The sequence below is a fragment of the Phasianus colchicus genome, chromosome 7, assembly GCF_987193195.1.
Source record: "Phasianus colchicus chromosome 7, bPhaCol1.hap1.1, whole genome shotgun sequence".
Classification (NCBI taxonomy): domain Eukaryota; kingdom Metazoa; phylum Chordata; class Aves; order Galliformes; family Phasianidae; genus Phasianus; species Phasianus colchicus.
Genome location: NC_143442.1, coordinates 18,088,405 through 18,111,215, shown reverse-complemented (window position 1 = coordinate 18,111,215; position 22,811 = coordinate 18,088,405). Strand labels below are relative to the sequence as shown.

The 22,811-nt window shown below is 35.5% G+C and overlaps 2 protein-coding genes across 13 annotated transcripts in view; one reads left to right on the top strand and one right to left on the bottom strand.

Moving 5' to 3' along the window:
• The window catches only part of LOC116232900 (sodium channel protein type 2 subunit alpha-like), a 364,152-nt gene that overhangs the window by 55,248 nt on the left and 286,093 nt on the right, over nucleotides 1-22,811 (top strand). The gene's annotated exons all lie outside the window — the stretch shown is intronic.
• The window catches only part of B3GALT1 (beta-1,3-galactosyltransferase 1), a 182,133-nt gene that overhangs the window by 38,933 nt on the left and 120,389 nt on the right, over nucleotides 1-22,811 (bottom strand). For all 4 annotated transcript variants that reach the window (XM_090143970.1, XM_090143969.1, XM_031599530.2 and 1 more), the window contains one exon: nucleotides 16,250-16,354. The gene's annotated coding sequence lies outside the window, so the exon portion shown is untranslated. The remainder of the gene's footprint in view (nucleotides 1-16,249; nucleotides 16,355-22,811) is intronic.

The following is a 22,811-nucleotide window of genomic DNA, read 5'->3' as shown; positions in this document are numbered from 1 at the left end:
CTCATGGGAAACAATGCTCCAAGCAAGGAGTCACATGGGAAACAATGATTTGCACATTGAGCAGTCTCGACTCTACAGAAGACCTATTTTCAGTTGCTGGTACTACTTGTACTATTCACTATGGCTTATAAAGAAAAGCACAATAAAGAGAATGACCTGTTTCTTTTCTAATTCTGTCTTTCTTTTGCTTCTTTACCCCTAGTTCTTCATGATTTCAAAAACCTCCTACTTACAATTCATCTTTTAAGATTCCTTCTCGAAAATTTATTCCATTAATTAATTAACCAAAAGCAGGTTATTCTTTGTCTGTATATGATCTACATGACTATACAGACAATTTCGTAAACTCGTATTTAAGGTGAAGACAAATAAAAAGATATTTGTGAGGGAGCATAAAACCACAGAGGACACTGAGGACAGACTTTCTTGTTTTAACCAGCCAAAAGTCTTTGTGCTATATAGATAGATAGATAGATAGTCTTTGCAATATATATTTCCCCAGAGATTCACTTAGTTCTTACCAAATGTTCACAATATTGTGAAGTAATATCTATTTTGGATTCTATTTTATAATTTCCAAAGATCTTTGCTATTTCTTAAGTTGCAGAACAAATCAGCATTTTAAAATTTATATTCTTTTTTTTTATTGAATAAAGAATTCTGATAGGTGAGGAAATAGATATCTCCCTGCTGTGGATATAAAAAATGCATCCATATTTGTACTGAACCTCTAGATTTCATGCATGTTCTCATACTAGACTTCTACAACTGAAAGACAGAATAAAGATTTCAGCAAAGGTTTATTTTAAGTGCATTGGTTTTTGAAACCTAAAGTGAGTGTTAAGCTATCAAAATGTTTTATATTCAGCTTTAACACTGGGCATTAATGATGAAAAGGAAATACTGCTGCATTTGTCAAGGTATTTCTGATTGAGTATTATTTATGCTAGACAGGAAGAATAAGAGCTGAAGAGGTAGCTTAGAAATATTTATGATTTTACTAGATTGTTTATACAATCTAATCTGACTAAATTCTTGGTGTTTTTTTTTTTTTTTTTGTAAGAAATATTTTACAGAGCAATGATGATTTGCAGTATTAATTGTGAAATTCCAAATTGTTCCAGCACCACTGTGACCTCAGTGCCAGACCCCAAACTCTGTAAAGTGTGCGTCCTTCCATAAGACCACGTGATCTTTGAAAAGTCTTTAACATCTCGAAGTAATTTCTGTAAACAGCAGCATGAGTAGTTTGAGCTGCTATTTCCTGGAACTTCACAGTAATTTTTATTTATTGAGCTGTTTTACCACTTTTCTTTCCTCCAGGAAAAGTTTGCTCACTACTCAGTCTGCTTGACATCTAAAGGATATGGGACAGTTATAAATGAACCTTTGGCTTAAGCAGAGACATCAGGCAGAGTGAGAAGGTCTGTACCACTGAACTGTCTGCTACATAAAAACAGAGCTGAATTAATGTAGATTTGAGAGCCAGACTTGTAAAAACACTGTTATGAAAACTTAAATACAATGTAATTTAATGGGGAAGTACAATACACAGGAAACAATAGTGTCTGGAGGGACTGGTACCCAGTAAGGGTTGCAAATGCAAAACATCCATTGTTTCTGTAACTTAGATTTTATTAAAACTCACAGACATTTTGCCACTCATATCCACTGCACTTACATTCACTGCATGGTAAAAGGCGTAAGGCAGGCACAGAACACTTCTGAAAGTCTCACCCTAAATCGTAGTTTTTTATGACTCTGTGGGAGAACAGTTTCAGAATTTCAGACATCCATAGCAAACCAAAATGTTTTCAGACTTGTTGTCAACTGCAATATGCAATGCTGCACAAAGCATGCATTTTAGATCCCAGAATGTTATTTAAATTTACATTAAACTAATTAAATTAAGCTCTTTCACGTCTGTCCAGAAACAAATGACATTTTAAAGTGACACTCTGGTATTCCTGTATGCTTTTTCCCTAAGAACACGTGCTAGCAATGCCTTTCCTGCTGTTGCAGATATTCATAATGCATTGCTTAGATGACTTAGCCACTGATTACTGGAAAAATATCACAAGTCAGAAAACAAACGTGTAAAATAAATTGAAATGTTCAGCTATAGTGGAAAACAGCACAGGTTAAAATATTAGAAATGTTGAATGTAAGAAAATACAAGTTTGAAATATCACATGCCCTTTTTGCTAAAATGTTGCACTGTAGTCGTCAATTTCAAAGAATAAAAGGTCAAAAGTCCATCAAAAAGCTGAGGAAGAGTCCTACATGTTTACCTTCTTTGAGAGGCAAGTTGATTTTTATGTCATGGACTACTCCAAAATATATTTTAAAATTCCTTCATAAACTTTTATAAGAAGCATGGCTGCATCTTCAGTCTTAGCTTGAAGACCCTGCACTGAGTAACAGATAGATTCTATAAAAGGCTGGAGGCAGCTACAAGTAAAGAACATCACTATCCATCACTGGACAGTGCGGCACCCTAAATTGCCATCACTTTCAGGCACAACTGAAATTACACTGAATTAATGCTTCACAGTGGTGGATGGGAGTTTTGTCTCAAGCTGGTGAAGTGGGACATAGTACACAAAAGGAAGACTGCAAATCTTCCAGGAGTTAATCTGATCCTCACTATACTCAATACACACAAAAAAGAAAAAAGTTAAAAAAGGAAAGAAACAGTCTTGGAATAAAAGCTAATGCTTTCCATTCTCAGATGAGAGAGCAGTAAAGACTACAGAATTCTTCCTGGCCATTTCCAGATCCACAAATTTCTCTGAAGAGTGCAAGTGCTTTAACTGGCTAGATGGAGCCAACACAGGATGCAGAGTACTGAATTTAGGGTCTCTCAAACATATTTCACTTTGGAAAAGCACCCCTCCTGACAAAGATCAGTTCCTAGATTGATGGACTGGATTGAATGCTGGGGCCGGGGCAGAGTACTGATTGAGGAAGGCAGGTCGAGCAGCATGTTTACTGACCTCAATGTGAAATTCTGCATTATGTGGTAAAATGAGCTCTTGGCAACCAGAGTTGCCAATGTCTGAAGAAATGAGGCTCAGTTAAATTATTTGGGAAAAAAAAAAAAAGGTAGTTGGTACTTCAATAAATACTCTTCTCTTGTGAAACATTTCCCAGAAGTTAAAACAGCAGTATTTTTAAGATCCATTCATTGTGCTGGAGTTTTTTTTTTTTTGCTGATTTGGTCTAAGCCCTTCACATTTAGCTGTTTTCTTTCTACAAAACTTAGGATGTCTTTTAATACTCAATGATTCAGGGATGCTTATGTCATTCATTAATCCCAGATGCTCTTCTGGGAAGTTAGATGGTAGGATGTATCTTGAATGTGTACAGTTAGTCAATAGTAGAGAATTTCAGGCTGTTTTTTAAAAGTATTTCTCTATTAGATCATAGATTTAATCCGTGCTGTGTTAAGAACACTGATTTTATGATGATGGATGCTAAATGAAAGGCCTTAGAAGAGATAAAGAAGTGTGTAAGTTCAGGTTTATTACCAGTTTTCTGTTGATTTTTTTCCTCTTCATAATTTGTGGATGAGTCTCTTACTTTGGCAAGTTTCCAGAACAGCAAGTAACCATAGCAGGCTGTTGGACATATGCTATTAAAACTGATTGTCCGTGGCAGTGTTCAGACAATTTATATGTTCTTTTAAACTTATTTTTGTTCCTTCTGTCTTGAAAGCCAGTTTTAACAAGCAGTACTGAGAGGTTTTGATTTACTGTTATGAGCGATGCTTTTAAATGGGCTGGCACTTTCACAGGAAGATGAAAAACACATTCATGTCATGTTTTCTCAACCCTGCCTGGGATTTCAGGTACATAAAGCAGGTTGTCCTTTTGCTGTTCAAAGGCTCCTCTGACATTCTCCAATGACATTTAGACATGGCTTACTATTATGTTGATAATTTTTAGGCTAAGCTACTAAATACAAAGTTTGCATATGTGGCAAATCTCTTAATAAGACTGAATAATTCTCTGAACATATACAAAAAGATCTGTTGTTCAGTGATTTCACCACAGTCAAACAATTAGGAGTTATATACTTTACTGGGAATATAAAATACTAAGAACCTGTGAGTTTTCTGTTAGTAATAGTTTCACTAAGATTTTGAGGATGCTGTCCATCTGTTGTCCTACAGAAAAAAAACAGAGATGATAAATCTGGAGAATGCCAAAGCAGTGCTGAAATAATTGTCCAAGGATCACATCAGACTAATTTGATGAGCATTTTGTATTTAAGACTGGGGAGATATGGGTATGTTTAGTAATGGGTATGTAGAAAGATGATACCATCAACCTATCGCCTATGCAATACTATCCTTTCTTCCTTCAATTCAGAAAGGAGTGTGTAACAATCACAAATTTAGTTGCTCGTATCTCACTGAAAAAATACTATAATCTGTAGTTCTGGTTACAGAATATCTGCTTATCAAATTCTACTCTGTGTGTAGTTCATGCAAATTTGACTGACATAAGCTGCCTTTCCTTCCATTCTTCTACATACATACGATCGTCACAGCAGAATTTCCCCGTTCTCCTTTAACAATATAGTGATTATTTCAGATTATTGTCATAGGAAGGTAGTGAGGTTTGAGGTCTTATAGGACGAGGAATTCTCTTTGAGAAGTAAAAGTATTTTTTCATATGTTTTCCAAAGTTTTCTTGTCGTTAGCAAGATTAAATGAATATTAGCTTTTGAGTTTTGTGATTAAAAATGGGGTCACAATTACTTAAAAATAAAACAACAATTAATTTGGAACTACTCCAGTATCTACCAGAGCTATTTATTAGAAGTTTTTCTGAGGTAATCTTCTGCAAAATCTGATAGCTCACGCAAATAACAGTGATGTTCAGATAACATCATGTTTATCAATTTCAGAATGAATATTTATCTAAACATCCAGGGCATCTCTTATGTGAGCATGCATAATTCCGTATGGTGTGCTCTTCAGGCCAGTGAGGAAAATCCTCGCAGATGGAAGAGTACTATTGTACAAAAGTCATTTTATTCCCTTTTTCTGTGTAAAAAATTAGAGTTTATATTTACAATTTTACAAGGACCAGAGAAAAGTGTAGCCATGCATTGGAAGTACAGAAAATATGTGGTTTTTACTATTTTTAATTCCAAGTAAATAAACAATTGAGTTTCCAATGATAGCAATAATAATGCTGTTAGTATGTTAAGAATTGTGTCATAAACACCAATTTAAATGCTTTTACTACCCTTTTGAATATGGCTTTAATTAAATAAAAAGCTAGAAGAGGAACAGTAAAGGTAAATACACATCTCACAGTGGACTTTAAAATGCTACAAAACTGCAGAAAGAACGTGGAGAGAACTGGATCCCAGTGAAGTCAGTATGAATGGTAGTTTTTGTAGACTACTTCTTGAAGGATGTTAGAACAGAGTGTTACTTCACATTTTAATCAGTCCTTTTGCATTGAGGTGGACAGTTTTGACTAGTTATCATGTAACTTCACCACATTTTTACCCTGTTTGCTAAGTCAACTCAGAAAGTCTTTTTCAAATGCTTCTTGCATTCTTTGACAGTGAAGCAAATGGCTATTTGATGTGGTATATATGCAGTAAGAGGAAGAACATTTCTCTCACTACATGTACAGAGATTTTTATGAATATTTAGTTGTTTTTTTTTTTTAAATTGCATATTTATGCAGTAAAATTGACACCTAATACTGACATAGCTCTGAAGTAAACGAAGGCTTGTCATCAAAAGTAATGACAAATGTGTTTGAGTAACTTACGGATTCCATTGCTAGTTAGTTTATGTTCCTTTAGATTTACAAGAATTTTTTCCTCATCTCCTTTCCTCATCTTTGTATAAAATACATTGAAAACATATCTAAATATAAAAATAACCCAAACAACCCCAAGCAGACCATGTATGTGCCAGAAGCTACTTGCCCCGAGGTAGGACTCATAAATTATGTTTGAGCACAATGGTATCAAGCCATTTTTTTAACCAATACTTTTATTTGGAGTCCATTACTGACCAGTGCAATACTAACCCAACTGTTTGGGTCAAGGAGCCTGTGTAGCCATAGGGCTCAAATACCCTTCTGGAAAATAAATGTGTATTAAAAATTAATATTGGCTTTATGGAGATATGAAGCAGCACTGCAAGTTTGAAGTTACTAGAAAATACTAAGTAAAATCATAATCATCATATCATAATGAAGAAATTAGGCAGCTTGTAGTCAATCCTTGTTGAAGTACCACAGTAAGATATTTTTAATTCTCCCCCTTACATTCTAGTTCCAGTCATCTTCTATGGGATGGTGATTACTTTTCCTGTATGAAAGCCCATAGTGGGCTTAGTTTATATCTGGACTGCCAATTGTGAATAAATTACAACAGAACACATAAAACAAAATTAAAAATTCCCTTTCCAACAGAAATTTGGCACCTTTAACAACACCCCATCATATGTGCAGTGTACTCTTCCTTTCAATGACTGGCTGACTCTGGGGAACAATGGGGGGACTTGTCATGCCTCCTCTCCATAACTGCTGTCCTCACAGAGGTCAGTGTCTCAGAAGCACCCTCAGAAATGTTCCGCCACTGTTGTGGGAAATGTTACCCTTTCTTGTCTGTCATGTTTTGAACAGGAATGTTTCTGTGTTGGTAGCCAAAAACCAAAAAATCTGCCGTACAATTACTACTTTTCAGCATCAGTAATTCCAACAAAATGTAACAGTACCATTGAACAGCTTATACATGAATAGAAAGGAATAATCATGGATGACATATTGCTAGACTATGATTTTTTTTTTAATTTCTAATTTCATCTGCTTCCTTGAATTTGGTCCAAATGTGGAACTTTTTGAAAGCCACACATGAGCAGCATATACACTAATCCTATTATTCACTGACAAGATTAATGAGCGGGCCTCCTGTATAAAGTTAAAAATGTACCTGCTAGGTCCCAAACTTCCCTTTTCTCCTGAGTTGATTGTCAAGATAATCCACACATATGCAACAGCATTCAATCATGAATTATATATATTTTTATGGTCCTGAATTTTGCTCCGCATTTATCACTGGTAAGCTTTGCTTCCATACTTGACGTCCTAGCAATCGACTGATAGTGAGTAATGTTATACTGCTGCTTTTCCATTTGGAAAAGACATTCTGGATAAAAGACTTGAAGTTTTCTTTCTTAACAAATCATATATTCACTCACCTACAATTTCAAAAACAAACAGACCAAATATTCTATTACAAACTAAATAGGTACTAACTATATTAGAAGTGTCAGAGCATTACTAAAACTGCATTAAAATGTTCTTAGTTCATAATGTCCTGGCTGGGGAAAGTCCTTAAATACATTCTCATTCATCTTTTATTATATCAGAGGAAAGAGGTTTTTGGTAAAAAAAACATTTGTCATACAGTTTTAGTTTCTATAAATAATTATTTTTTTTTCCCCTATAGAGAGAATGTAGTAAATTTGAATTCATCATAGTAGAACTGATCATAGCAGAATTGTATTCAAGGTGGAAATGGAAATGTAGATGGCATAAATATTGTAGTTCCTGAGATTTCCTGCAGGCTTTGCTACCCTTGGATGCTAAAGCCTAAGTTCATTTGTATTGCTTAGAGCTGGAGCTGCAAACTTTTTGCTCATGAGCACAATGCATAAGTTTTTCTTCATGAAAACTCATCAAATTCCTTGGGCTCTGGGTACAAAGATTTGTTTAGCTCAGTCCTAGGCATTTGTTCACACTAGTGTTGGAACAGACGGTAAATTTGTATGCCACGAAAGACCTTTATTACATTTTATTTTGCGTCTTCTAGCTCTCATAAGAGTATGCTTTAGCTTGCTATTTCTGAAACTAAGATCGGTGTAATCAGTGTTCTTCAGTAGAGTTTCCAAATGGAGAAAGCAGAAAATGTGTGTTTGAAGATATGAGACAGGATTCAGGGTGCTGTGATTAGTCCACAGCCTCTGGAATCTATGCTTAAATATGATTAGGGGCAAGATCCCAAAATAACCTCTTCTATTTCTGGATGATATGTAGAATGCTGTGCTAGCCACATCCTGCAGCACCCCGTGTAACTTAGTCCAAAGCATTTCTTAGACAAGTCTCTGATGAAGAAACTGGAGCTTTCAAGTGGAGATTTAAAGTCTAGAAGCTTATCAACACTTGTCTTGTTAAGAAGAATATATTAATTAGATAAAAAAAAAGAGCCATTAAAATTGGTGGCAAAATTCATTTTATTTTATTCATTGTACTTATCATCATGATATGGAAGTAAAAGGTTAACATTTCAGTTACTCACTGCTGCTTTTTCAAATACTTAGTGGAAAAAGAATTATGCTTATCTGACTAAAGATTGTAGGTTAAGATAATGGCTATTCAACGGCTGAAAATATTTAGAATTTAGTATTAATTGCCATGTCAGGTAATAACAAGGTAAATAAAGGTTAAGCAACAAGATTTGGAAGGATTTACTGGTTTATAAACAAAGTTAAGTTTAGAATATCACGTTGAAGCAAATGATGAGGTTATGAATGTGTATTAGCAGAAGAAAAACATGGTGAAAGAAAGATTACTGGTATGATAAATCCCATTTTGAAGTTTACAAATCTTTAAACTGTTATCATGTGATTAGGGAAAGTGGCAATTTGTGTGTACATCCATATCTCCTGCCCAAATTAAATTCCTGTTGTAAAACTCCCTACTGCTTGCAATGCAGAACCTGCTGAAAGAGAAACTCCAGATGTGTTTTCACATCTGGAGCAAAGCCAGAGGAGGGCCACGAAGATTATCAGAGGGTTGGAGCACCTCCCCTGTAAGGACAGGCTGAGAGCTGGGGTTTGAACTAGATGATCTTAGAAGTCCATTCCTACCCAAATCATTCTATGATTCTGTGATCTCTGATGGCAATCCCTTGAGTTTCCCAGAAAAAGATAAGAGGAGCATGAGAGAATGGTCATTTGGTCCATAATGTTATCTGTGTAAGAATGTCCACGTCTTTTAAATCTGTATGAGTGCCAGAAAAAAAAAAAAAAAAAAGTTGAATACAGGCTTTGTGTTCTTTATACACAGTGCACACATTTATTTCCTAGATGAATTTTGAAGGAGGATCAAGTGCTGTTTTTGGTTGATTAATGGGATTAATGTTTGAGAGGCAGTAGTATCAGGGGGAAAGTTCTATTTTTTCCCGTGACAGTAAAATAGTTTCAAAATGCAATTTCCTCTTACTCCCCACCCTTCCCTTGACAACCTCACTCTGATATGCGGGGTGTCTTACCTAGTCATTTATCTCCTTTGACTCAGTGTGATACTATTTTACCTGGAACATAGGGGAGATAATTTTTAGTAGCATATTTTAGTATTCAAAGCTTGAAATTCTTTTTTGTTCCTTGAGGAACAATAAATTCACAAAATACAAAGTATTTGCTACTTCTTTCTCAACTTCTTTTCATGTCAATATTTTAATATCTTGTCAAATAATTCTTCTCTGCACAATTATGTCATTATTGCAGATAGCTGAATGATTTGGAGACACATTCCAGAGCTCTTATATACTGAAAATTTCAGTAGCAGAGATGCCTGTTATCTATTTTTTATTTATTTTGCAAACAATAACAAATTACTGATCTTTCCCTGAGCTTAACTTTTGACAGCTAGTAAGACGTATGCTTACATCTTTAATGCATTTCTATCACAACACTGGTTTTCAACCTACCTGAATGTTTGTTATTCACTACATAGCAGTTATTATTAATGGAATAAGTGCAAGTATAGAACATATTTATTTTTGTGCACATTATCCTCATGTTCTAGAACAGTCTTTCAAACAGCAAAGTACAGTTAGGGAATAGGTGAATGTTTTTGTATGATATTTTATTTCACGTAGATTTTTACTGTCAAATGGAAGACAGTAGGACTTTGATCTCGTTAGACATATGCAATTTTAACCATTGTATTTCTGTGTCGAGCTATGTAATATAATTTATTTTTGATTCAGCTTTTAGCTGGATATGAAGAATTATTTTAGAGGATTTTTATTGTATATATGAATCTAAATCAATCTTCCTTTATCAGTGTAGTGGATTAGCTTATGTCTCTTAGGATGGGATTTGAAGAGTCATCTGCTCTCGTGAATGCCTTTTTATTTTGTTAGTCACAGATAAAATAAATGACTAATATTCCTGGCTACAATTTCAATTACCTTGTAAATAAAAAATTAATAAGCTGAGGGGGTCTGTAGGAGTGAAGTAGAAGCAGAAATGTGAATGAAATATTAATAAAATTAGGCAGATGATGCAGTTCAGACCCACTATTCAGGGTACTTTTTCTCTACACTAAGTTGACAGAGTTAGAGACAAATATTCTGTGATCTTGTAAGCCTGACATTTGTATTCTTTCCATAGTAGCTAGTAGCTCTCAGTTAATGCATTCAGATTTCTAGTAATAACAGGAAAAAAAAAAAGAAAAAAGAGAGAGGTAAAAGAGGAAAATAAAGATATAAATTGCTATTTTTGCTACTAATCCAAATAACTCGATATGTTAAGTATTGGCTGTGGGTTAACCCCAGAAGACAGACATTTAGCCATTTCCAGGAAAGCTTACCATAATGTTTTCTGTTTGTTTGGGAAGGCAAGGACTGCAACTCCAAAGGTTTTACCTTTCATCCTTTCCCTGAGATTTTCATTGCCGATCCTGATGTCATAAATTATGGGATATCCCCTTGCCAGTTTGGGTCAGTGTCCTGGCTGTGTCCCCTCCCAGCACCTTGTGCACCCAAAGCCTAGTTGTTGGGAGGGATAGCATGCAAGAGAGAAGGCTTTGATACTGTGTAAGCACTGCAATAGCAACAGCTACTCCATGAAGTACTGATTTGGACACAGATCCAAAACAGCACCATGCAAGCGACAGTGCAGATTCAGCCCAAACCAGTAGGAAGGGACGGAGTGAACAGGTAAATGTTTAATAAAAGAAACAGACAGTAGATGGCTTTGATAGCCTGGCTAGAAAAACTCCTGACTGTGTGATTCTCGGTCCAACACAAGCATTTGGGTACTCCTAGAAGTTTTTAGAAATCTTCCTTACCATCTTGAATTAATTAGGTCTTTTAATCTCTCTATCTCCTTTTTAAAAAGTCGTCATGTTGCATCTGAAAATACTTTTCAGAGTAAAGTTCATTAATATCACTTATTGAAAGGAGTGTGTTTTGTTCAATACACCTCCCCATAGTTTTTCAGTCACATTTTTTGTTTTACATTGTGAAAGAGGTTGTGTGGGTTTTTATGTGGTTTTTGTATTTTTCCTCCCTTAAAATGGCTGAGTTGTCTATGAAGAGCTGACTGCTACAAGGATGAGATAGATGCTAACCTGTGCCCATCATCTGAATGTTTGTTTTCTATCCTGCAAAGAACTTGGGTCAGAAGAACAGCACAGTGTTTTCTCAGCATTTGTGTAGAGACATTTCTGCTGAGTGAGGAGAAACGTTGTTTTGGCCTATGTTTATTTACTCCTTCCCCTTCAGTCTGCAGCACAGAGAGTACAAGGAGGATGAGCTTCTCTATAAATGCTTTAGCACAATAAAGCAAGGAAAAGGTTGACCACTATAATGGTATGTTTTGAGGTGCCTTCAGTGACACATCACGGAGTTATGTAACCTTAACTGGGGACTGGGCCTACATACAGTTCCTTTTCACCCATTTCATATGGAGCATAAAACAGAACTGCATTCAGTGCTTCTTTTGTATGTAAATCAGTGTCCTCTACACTTGTATAAATAAAACAAGCAAATGCTATTTCTTTACACGAGATGTGATGTTTGAGGAAAGGGAAATTTCACCTCCCTGCTTCGCAATGTAGGTGTCATCATTATGGAAAGCCAAACATAAGTGCAGTTTACTGTTGCTGCCTATCAAACTGAAGAAATACCTTCATGCCAAGCCTGGGATTCTCTACAGAGGCCTAAATCCAGCATATACATGCATCATTAACCATTACCATCATGAATACTCTACTGCCACAACTGTCAGTGAGTTTATTCTTGCCATCACCTATTTTTGAAGTTGCAGGAATCACACTGAACCAAATTTAAAAGGGAACTGTTGTACATCTCAAGCTGCATCATCAAAATGTGAAATCTTCCACTACATTGATTACAATATTTTATTCAGCAGCAGGGAGAACCAGGCATAGCCGAGCAACTTATGTCATGTTCATGGCATCAGGACTGTTGCTCATAACTTTATTTGAGAAGGATAAAAATATTCTACTGACAATGCTTAACTTGATGCTTATATTGAGAGAGGTGGAAGGAGGCATATCCCTACACTGATTGATAATCCCTATTTCATCCTTCTAGTTTATTTTCATCTTTTTGAAAATGCTATATGAACCCTTTGCATTTTTATTTTTTTCTTTAAATTACTGTTGATAGCTGCTCTCCATTTCCTGCCTTAAGCATTCTCTTCTTCCGCTGTTCCAGGCTCCACCAGTCATTGTTCCCACAACTGGCTTTGCATAATCCCCATGCCTTTCTCATCTCCAAGATCATATTCAAGTTGAATTTGTAAAGGAAATTTTGCTTTGAGGGAAGCAGACCAAAGTTGTTCTGTGCATTTATTTCTTGCCACCCTCTCCCTCCAAAGTCTGTAGGTTTTTAAACTCAGCCTTCTGGAAGGATGTGAGACACCACAGGCAATCATAATTTTATTTTAATAAAGTTATTTGTCAGTGAATTAAAATCGAGAACTCTAAGTTTTCAGTTAATTAAATAAGAAAAATGACTAAAAAGTGCAACAGGCCCTGTTTTTCATTATTAAGTTCAATATATTTCACACTGCATTTTCAGCTTTCAGTATTAAGAAGATTTTCTTCATTAACAGTAAAATCTAAAAACAAGAAAATGTGATGAAATGAAAGAAAATGTGATCAATTAACCATGGAAAGCTAAAATCTTGCAGTTTGGTTCTCTATAAACCAAACGTTATTGAATTTTCGAGTAATGGTTTCATAGTCTCAAGTAGCTGGAAATTAAACAATTGGTGCTTTAAGTGTTTAAGCACATTACTTGTGATCTAATTGCTTTTGCTATAAATGATTATACTTATTCCCTATTTAGCATGCCCAATGCATCCACTTAGACGTGCATGATTCATTTCATTCTTACTTCAGGATGAAAACACTGTACTGAAGCAGGAAGTTAGGACTAAGAATGTGTAATTTATTGAACTTGTGTAGATGCTACTTAGACTAATGTCCATCTGGTTCAAAACAATCTGTGAAAGCAGTGTAGAAGCAGAGTAAACTACAAATGCTGCCTCCTGCTGCCACACAGCATGCCCTATAATTGTGCAGATATTCTGCACTTCAGGGTAGTAGCAAATAGCAAGCCTGTGCAATGAGTTGTGTATTCCACCCCAGAGCATGCTTTCTTGCATGCTGATGCATGCCCAATTGCTTTGGCTTATTTTCTTTACAGAAAATGCATATGCCACTACTGAAGTAATAGAAAATAGTCTCTTCTTTAAAGTAAAGGGTGGGGGAAAGGAATAATGCTTAACGGCTGCAATTGGGCAGCAAAACATTGTATGTAAATTTACACATTTTGACTTTTTGTGTAGACAGATGGTTGGTTAAGTCAAACCTAGATATTTCCTCCCATGACGGTTTTGTAAAGCAATGTAGCAGATTGTCAGAAGGTACACTGTTCTAATGGGACAGATTTATTGACCTCTGGGTTGTTGTAGTGGTGCTAAAACTGCGAATCATAGCTCAGTGCTGGATCCTGGTGGATTAACGTATGCAAGTAGCTGCAGTCACACAGATTGGATTCCTGGGTGACTCTGCCTGTGAAGAATAGTAATTTCTGGCTTCTTAATCTCCCTTCTCTTAGACCAAATGTTTGAAAATAATGAAGATAAACCCACGGCTGTATTTAGTTCTCTGAATTATAGGGCGCAACTTCTAAAGTCCTATGAGCTCAATGGCTCCATCCAGCTACCTCCTCCCCTTCTTTCCCAGGAAGATAACTTTTCTGCGCTTGGTTCCATTTCTGTCTCACTAATAGTGCTCACCAGCTCTTAGTGGCCAAACTACCTTCTATTTCTTCTTTGGCAGCCTCCTTTCTCCAGTATATAATCAGGTTGCTATTTGTTCAAAGAAACAACTTGATATGCACTTCTGCAGTGAGGCTGGGAAAACAGTGCTTTCCAAAATCTGCCAGTCAGATAACAGAAGCAAAGGTACTTTTTGAAACTGAGAAGTTATAACATCTACCTTGACAAGACTGACTCAGTGTATTAACTTGAAATTTCAACCTCACTCCAGACTACTGTATTGTGTCAGCTTCAGGCTTTGGAATTTAGCTTTGGAACATACTTGTTTCTGAACCTACATTTAAACTAAAGAAGTAAAGTTATTTTTTAAAAAAGCTTAGACTAAATTCCTAGGAAGGAACAGGTTATTTTCCTAAGCACTCTCCAAGCCATTGGTATTTTAGTAAGAAAGCAGCGTGAACAAAAGCTGACTTACTGATCTCTGTCTTCACTTAGAAGTCAGTGCTCAGGCATTCATTTAGAAGACCGAACACATTTTTCACTAGAGCTGTACAGGTTTTGACATTCACAGTTAATAGTGATGCTCTATGGGCCAGAAAATATAACTAGTGAAAGTGTCAGGTCCTGATCCTGCTTTCAGTGAAGCTAGAGAAATTTTAACCATCACTTTTTTCATAGAAGACTAGAAGCAAAAACAATTGTTGTTCAAATGCAGTTAGTGGTTGTATATCTGCATGGTGCAGATTTACTCACAATATTTTAAATATATTTTAAAAAGACAGTCTCTCATTTTCTAGGGCACTGTTGTATTTTAGGCTCTCCATAATTAATTTCTATTTATAAGCAGATAAAAAAAAACATCTTGCATGTGTCAAAAAGATGCATGTTTTCTCACATACAAGAGTTTTCTTGCTTTAGCTTTATGCAAATAGTTTATTATTAATGCTTTTTAAAAGACCACAGGAAGTACATAGACCTTTTTTTCTTTTATTCTTTCTTTTCTTTCTGTACGATTAATAGTTTGTTTTTTTTTTCTGTATGGTTAATACCAGATATTCATTTTTTTGCTTTGATTTGTAAATACTTTAAACTCACTCTACAGAATGGAGAGTGGACTATAATTATTTAAATACACATAAAGATAATAAGAATCGGGATCCTCATTTTTAGTCACCTGCATCACTTTAATGGATCTCGAACATGAAAATTCTATTTTCCACTACCAGCACTTGTTGCCATTTGTCATCTTGGAAAACCATTTAACTTCTAACTTAAGTTCTCACTTCATATTTTTAAATTACCTGATATTTAAAAAGGCTCCTTCTATGTCTCGGCAGATTTAGGTAATTTAATGCTTTTGACTCATAATATTCTTACAGGCAGTTCTACTACTGATGTTTTGGTAAAATCACATATGGGATTCTAAAAAAAATGACGAGTTGAGTTAGTATCACCCTGGGCACAAAGCTGTGCCTAAATGCATGTTCCTGTGAAATGTAGTCTGTGGTAATGTTTTTGCATTCTGCATAAATTCAGTGCTAGTCAAACATCTTTTGTAGTTGAAAATAAACCATGACTACACCCTTTTAATATGATGATGATGATAATCAAAATAGAAATACACTAAACAAAGTATTTAGGACACTGAGATACTCCAGAAAAGGAAGGCACGATGAACAGAAAGCCTTATGTTTGAAGTGTGAGATTATTTATTAAAAAAAAAAAGAAAAAGCCTTTCGTGACCTGACCTTTAAATGATATCATCACGCTGCCATAATGATATGATAAGAATGGAAGTGTATTTTGTTTATAGTACTCATTAGAAAGGATGGTTTTACCAGCGACTTTTGTGTTGGTGAAATACGCTGTGCAAAATTTCCCCTGAAAATTGCCTTTATGTTATATCTTCCATCTTGGATTGCAATAGGGGGATTTTCTTTTGTTTTCTTTTTCTTTTAAACACTTATATTTAGTTTAAAGAGACAAAAATCTTTAATTACCATCAGGCCAAAGAATGGTTAAACTTAATTGAAGAATAAGTTCAATAAAGTTTAATAAAAGCTATACTACTCAATCAAATAATTTAATATTGTGCATTTGTACTGTTGTATTAGCTATAAAAATCTGAAACAGCTTATAACATCATATAGTTATATAGGTACTTACCATTTTAAAAGTAGCATTGAGTGGAATCTGTAGAATGTCCCCACGGTGTAATCAATAACTGATTAAAGTGATGAGCCTTTATGGTATTATTCTGAAGCGCACAATCTGAAATTAGAGGAAATTTACTGACAGTTATATATTTTGTTGAAAGAGGGATTGCTCAGACATATTAACAACAAAATCGATGCCTGTTGCCTTCTACAGAGTACAAGGACGATTTATCCTGAAAACATCCTTCAGCTGAGTAACTAGGTAACTTACACTGCCCTGCATGTACGTGTTAGGCTCCATTTCATGAAGCAGGATTCCACTGCAATGAGTGAAGGAAACAGATGGAGTAAGAGAAGCACAGATGGATACCAAAAAATTACAGCCACCTTTTTTTTTGGTACCTGTGCATTAACTGCAATAAATTGATTTATTTTCATTTAGTGAAATAAGAAAATTATAGATTATGAAGCCAAAGCACTACAGAGCCCCAAACCATTCAATTTTGAAAGCATGTGTTTGTAGTGATTAGTAAGAGTTCCAGATGGGTTTCATCGGAGAGTCAAATTTTCTGCAGACAAGATTCTTACTGCCTACTCCAGCCTTTTTTTTTTTTTTTTTTTCTGTTAGGGAGATATTAACATCTCTCTTATTTGATAGGGGAAAGATTAATTGGTTATTCTGCCATACTGGAAAGCTGTGAAGTATTTCTCATAAACCAGAGACAGGCTGCTGAAATGAGTTTGCAAACACAAGGGGGCTGCTGCTGCACCATGAAGGCTTTGCATAGCCTAGGATGGAACTGAACCTGGAGAGGCAAAAGTGAAAGGCTAAGAGTCAAAGAGGCCTCTTCCTGCAGTAGCTCTAGATTTCACAATTAGAAAATCAAAAGAGATCTACTATATATATACTAGGAGTCCTTATCTGCTGTGTGGCACAGCTGCTCTGTCCCATACTTGACCTTGGCTTAATTTGATCTTCCTCGTGGTTAAATAGGAAGTTCAGCTGTGAGCCAAGTCATTTCTCAACACCTCTCATTCTACCAGTAACTGCCAGCTTGTTGCTGATACTGTTGGATTTTTATATGAGCATCAGTCCATTAGAAATTGGATGGTGACCATCCAGTTTGCATTCATTTCAGAATGTCTTTCAATTAGTACTCTTTTGAAATTGTAGAATGCAAGTAGAAATCACCCTTGTATTCATAACGTTTGAGACGTGAAGAAATATAGTCAGAGAACATAATTATTCTCATGCTTGTAAAATTTTTTATCAGAAGGTTTTCTTGCATAAAGGCAATCCAAGCGTAGCTTAGTAGCTATACAGTATTATTTATATGTATTGATATATGTAGTATATATTTATATGTGTAGTAGTATTTTAAGCAGATAGGAGTTAAACTACATGGCTTTCTTAAATTATCTATCTAAAGGAGATAATTTAAAATCTTAACTGGGGTTAAAAGTGATGAATTCTTTCTCTTTTTTTCATAGTTTAGAGATGGAAAGGTATAATAGCCTAATCATTTTGAAAGCATAGAATTGCTTTGGAAATTAAATTTGGACTGGAATTTAGTATTAACTCCAGCAATTCTTTTGAAAACAAACTTGCAACAGACGAATAGACACTCTCTTAAATCCTTCCTATCAGTAATGGCCCTAATATATAACCCTTCAGCCTACTGAGACCTGCTAGAGCATTGTCATACTAGTGCAGAACTGTAATTATTTTGAAGATGACCAAGGAAAGGGAAAAGGCCATACATACTGCTGTCAGTACTTATCAGCAGTAAGTGTAAGTGATGTGCAGCTTGGTTTATATATTTGGTTTGTATTCAGCCTAGACTTACACTGCCCTTTCTCAAACTGCTTGATCACTTCTAATTCCACAGAGAAATGCTTTTAGAAAGGAATGCAATCTTGTACAAGGTTCTCAACAATCACTAAATTTGGGCTTCTTGCCCTGATGTGGAGAGAGAAAGGCTATGTATCTACTGCAGAAAAGAGGGCTTTGTTAAAATCTCCTGGCAGTCCTCAGCTATTATGCACTAAAGGCTGTTACCCAAGTGCTAAAACTTGCCTGAGCTACAAGAACAAATCTCTATAAAGTGGTCAAAACTCAAGTGCTTGATCTTATATCTACCTAAAACAAACAACAGCATGCTAGTTTAAATGCTTTCTTGAGCTATCTGCCCTGTATATTTGGTTCCATTGTTCTGCTCTGAAATAGAGTCCATATACATTAACTCATTAATGTAATATGAGATCATTGTGAAACAGCTGTGGGACATGCTTGTCAAAAGAAAGGTCACCGTCTTCTGTACAACTACAAATGGGAATAAATGCTCAGTATATTCACTTCTTTTGGAGCATCTGTCAGGAGCTTTGTATCCAGCAATCTTCCTCATTAGGAAATTACTCTTGCAAAGGAATTGTTTCTTTTTGTATTTTTGTCAGCCAGCTGATCGTTTACAAATGACCTGAGCTTCATTATCTGAGCTGCAAGTTAAAATAGATACATTCTCCATATATATACAATACGTATCAATTATTCCAGTGTGTTAGTTCAGGCACAAAGATCAACTAAACAGCAATCTCTATTCTGTATATGAATTTAAAATATTAAGCTATAGGTATTATTTTGGATAATGAAAATAACTTTAAAAATATTTACTTCCGTTTGTTTTCATCTCAACAGTGTAACAGCCACAAATGATAGAGCAGATTATGAAGGCAATATAATAATTTATATAATTGGTAAAAGAATACACCAGGAAGAGTTTTGTGGGCTTGGGAGTCAAGAATCCCCACCTCAATTTTGTGTGCCTTTGCTCAGGTGTGGCTGGCTGCAGAGAGGGTGCTCTGTGTGTTGCAGCCATCCTTCCTTCTGGAGCCATGCTGTTGCCACAGTCAGAAATCTCCAACTTTTAGTTGGAGAAAATAATTACAGAATATTAGATATTGTAGGTGAGGTGTTCTCTTTTTTGAAGTTATTCTCCTTTCCATCCCAGATGAATGTAAATTATATCTTCTTTTCACCTCATGTGTCTGTTCTTGTAGAAAAGTGCTACTGAATTGTTCTGAATAGATCTTTGCTTAATTTCAAAGCTTAAATTAGTGCTTAATAAGAAAGTTGGGCTCAACTTTATTGATGCACTGCTAAATAGTAGATTAAAAAAGAAAAACACAATACTCAGTTTTACTGGTGATTTTTAATGCCACTTCTGCTCATGTCTTTGAGATTCTCATCTTCTTTTCTCAGTTACTTATTCCAAAATTTTTCAAAAAATAACATGGAAAGTCCGGCAAGAACTTTTCCACCTGACATTAATTTTACTTATTGAAATGGTGTGCTTTTCTGGGAGGGGGCAAAAAGGAAATGGAAAGGCCTGAGGCAGGTTTTAACATTTTCAAGACATGACTAAAACCAGTTTATATCAACTGCAAGTGCTGAGTGAATGCAGAGACAAGCTAAAAGAGACGGCTAGGGTCAGGTAGTGGAACATAAGCATTCAAACATAGAAAATTATATATGGCAAGGTTTGTGATAAAGAGGAGAGCGAATGAATGTATGAAAGAACTTAAAACTTAACAAAACAAAGATTATTAGAAATAAAACTTGAGGAAATAGGCTAACAACAACAAAAAAATAAAGTAGTAGAATCAACAAACTTTAAAATGCCCTAAGAGATGCAGAAGATTTTGATCCATATATATGTGCAAGAAGAATGTAGCACATCTGTTGCTGCTAGTAAGTAAGGCCTGAACACTGGAATAAGCTGCTCCATACCAGCTGCACTAGGAGTTGATGCCTGTCCCTTGCTAAGTCCAGAGAAACAGTACACATGTGACTTTAGTTCATCTATCAACGAACTCATGTTATTGTGAGAAATTTTGTCTCCTCTATAGAAAATGGAAGTTTTCAGATTTTTTTTCTGCATTGGTGAATAAGTTTTTTTAAAAATAAAAAATATTATTTAAAAATGTGTACAAAAGTGCTGTGATTAATAAGTTATGTAATGTCAATTCTGGGGAGGGTTTAGGGCGGGAAGAGAAGGGAGTAAGACAAAAAAGGGTGGTAGAATCCAAATTGATTTTCAAAACAGTGAAAAGTAAATAGGATGGTATGCTGACATTCTTTGGAATATTTACCTCTAACAATTGAGTATTATTTCCTGCAAGAGAAAGGAATCAAATAAGCTTGTTGTCTTTATATGGTTAGCATAGGTTCACTTGTTAGTGAGATCATTTTAAAAGTACTCAGTTCTGAATTTCTGATAATACTTCCTTCTGACTAGTGGCAGCCTTTTTACCATGAAAATAAATTATATTGTTTCCCCTTGGATACTTCTGAATTTGCTTAGAAATTACAAAACATTGGGTACTTGCACAGATAAGAAGGGATTAAGCAGAATCCATTGTGTAAGTAATCAGATTTTGTGATAATGTTCTGCAGAATGACTCATGATATAGCCACCTACTTAGCAGTAGGAGTGGTATGTGTAACTAAAGAAATTATTAGAATGATGAAGATCATGTTCAAGGCACGTTAATTTCCCTCAGTCCTCTTTTATTACCCCCAGGCATTCAGCTTGCTAAAGAACTTATCTCTGCAGATGATGAGGTCTGCTTTATGATTTGTTTCATGTCAGCTATCTTTCACACACATCTGTGCTATTCCTTTGCCTCCATCCAAAAGGACAAGTGTAGGATCACATGTCATTGCATGTCCTTGCATATGATGACAGGCATTTTGATGTGTTCAGCTTCTGCCAAACATTTAATCAGGCCAGAGCAGTTCAGTAAGATTCACTTCCTAGATTTTTAAACAAACCAAAATCAGTTATGGCCATTGTAATTCTCACTGTACTTCAAACTAAAGACTAGTAAGCTGTTGATTAAGAACAACAAATCACTGAATATGCTTAAACCTTTCCATTTTTAGAACAAAATGCTTTGTGGTTCTTATTTGCTTTATCTGCTACCATAAATTTATAACTGAATCTTAAGCACTGATTGTCCTTATGGTACTTTCATTTGGAGATGTCAGGTATTTCAGGAGAAGTTTTACTGCTAGAAAATCTTCAATTGCACCTCTATTATGTTTAAATGTTAAATGTTTATCCTTGCAAAGCTGAATGGACTTTACCTGACTTTAAACCTTAAACCCTTTGCACAATGCCTCTGATAGATAACAGCCTCAGCATTAGGAACAAATAAATACAGGAATCAGATATTCTTTAGAACATTTTCTATGTGCCTGCATGTATGAAAACACAAGGATGACAATGATCTATAGCAGAAATGCTCAGTCATGGCTTGAAACAGTAATTGAGCACCTGTTGGGAAGGCAGGGCCAACCCAGGGGAGCTCAGGTGCATGCAGTGTACCTGAGTGACCAGAAGGGGTGGAGTCAGGATCCACCTCTTCTCAGACCTCATTTAAGGGTTGGCAGTGGAAGGAAGGCTATTTTGCTAGAGATCCCTGCCTACCTGAGACCTTCCAAAGGTAAGCAGACTTTTTCCTTTATTTCTGTATCTACAGTTGCTGCACTTGGGCTTATCTACATTTGCTGTAGCTAAGGAATTTGCCACTAAGCTCTTATTGCTGTACTTTCCATTGTGTTATACCATTACACGATCACTGTAAGCAGTCAGTAAGATACCTGAGATTAAGTGGTTGCTTCTTTAGTCTGCGGCAGACTTTTGATTTCTTTGTTCATCACAAAGTTCATGCTGCCCTTACTAAAATGAAGCTCTATTTTGTTTCAATAAAATATTGACCAAGGTCCAGTCCTATAGCTCACAATTCTCTGAGTTATTCTTTACTTGCTTTGAAGCCAGCAGAACTTCTCATCGCTAGTGAAAGGCTGGGAACTGGGCTCCTTGTGCTCACTGAGTGCTGTAAGAAATTCCATTCCAGACTCTGTTCCCCCGTTTCTCACTGTGTTTTTGTCTGTTTCACACTGCAGTGGAAAAGGCTGGTTATATTTTAAACAGAGGCTTATCATAATGTTTTACATTCTTATTTAAACTTCTGGTCAGTCTAGTCTACAGTTTCATTTTTTAAAATGTATTTCCATTTTCTCTGTATTGCCTGCACATACTGAATTTAAAAGAAACTTTGCTTCACAAAGTGCCTGCTTTAGTTTGTCGTTTTACGCTGGTTTCTTCATCACTGTGAGATTTGCATTGAGTATATAACTTAGCTTGCTGCTTGTTCCATGTTCAACAAGAACATGAATTCTGTCATAGCACTTTCGTTAAAAGGCGAAAAGAACTATTTAAGTATAAGAAAAAAGGTAAAAATAAATCCTTATCATTTAGGAAAATGTGTTTTCTTATTCTTTGCTGAAATGGTTCACATTAGAAATATCCTTAAGTTGTCTGTTTTCCAGAAAGTTCATATTCTCCCAAGTATCCTATCTAAAAAAGCATTTTCCTATTTTGTGGAACTGAGTCAAAGACTATCAATTCAAAATCATTTACAGTTGTAAACAATGTCTCTGATCCTACCAAGTGCTAAGTAATAAATTGTTGCTATTTCACAATGCTGGAAATTAAAAAAACAAACAA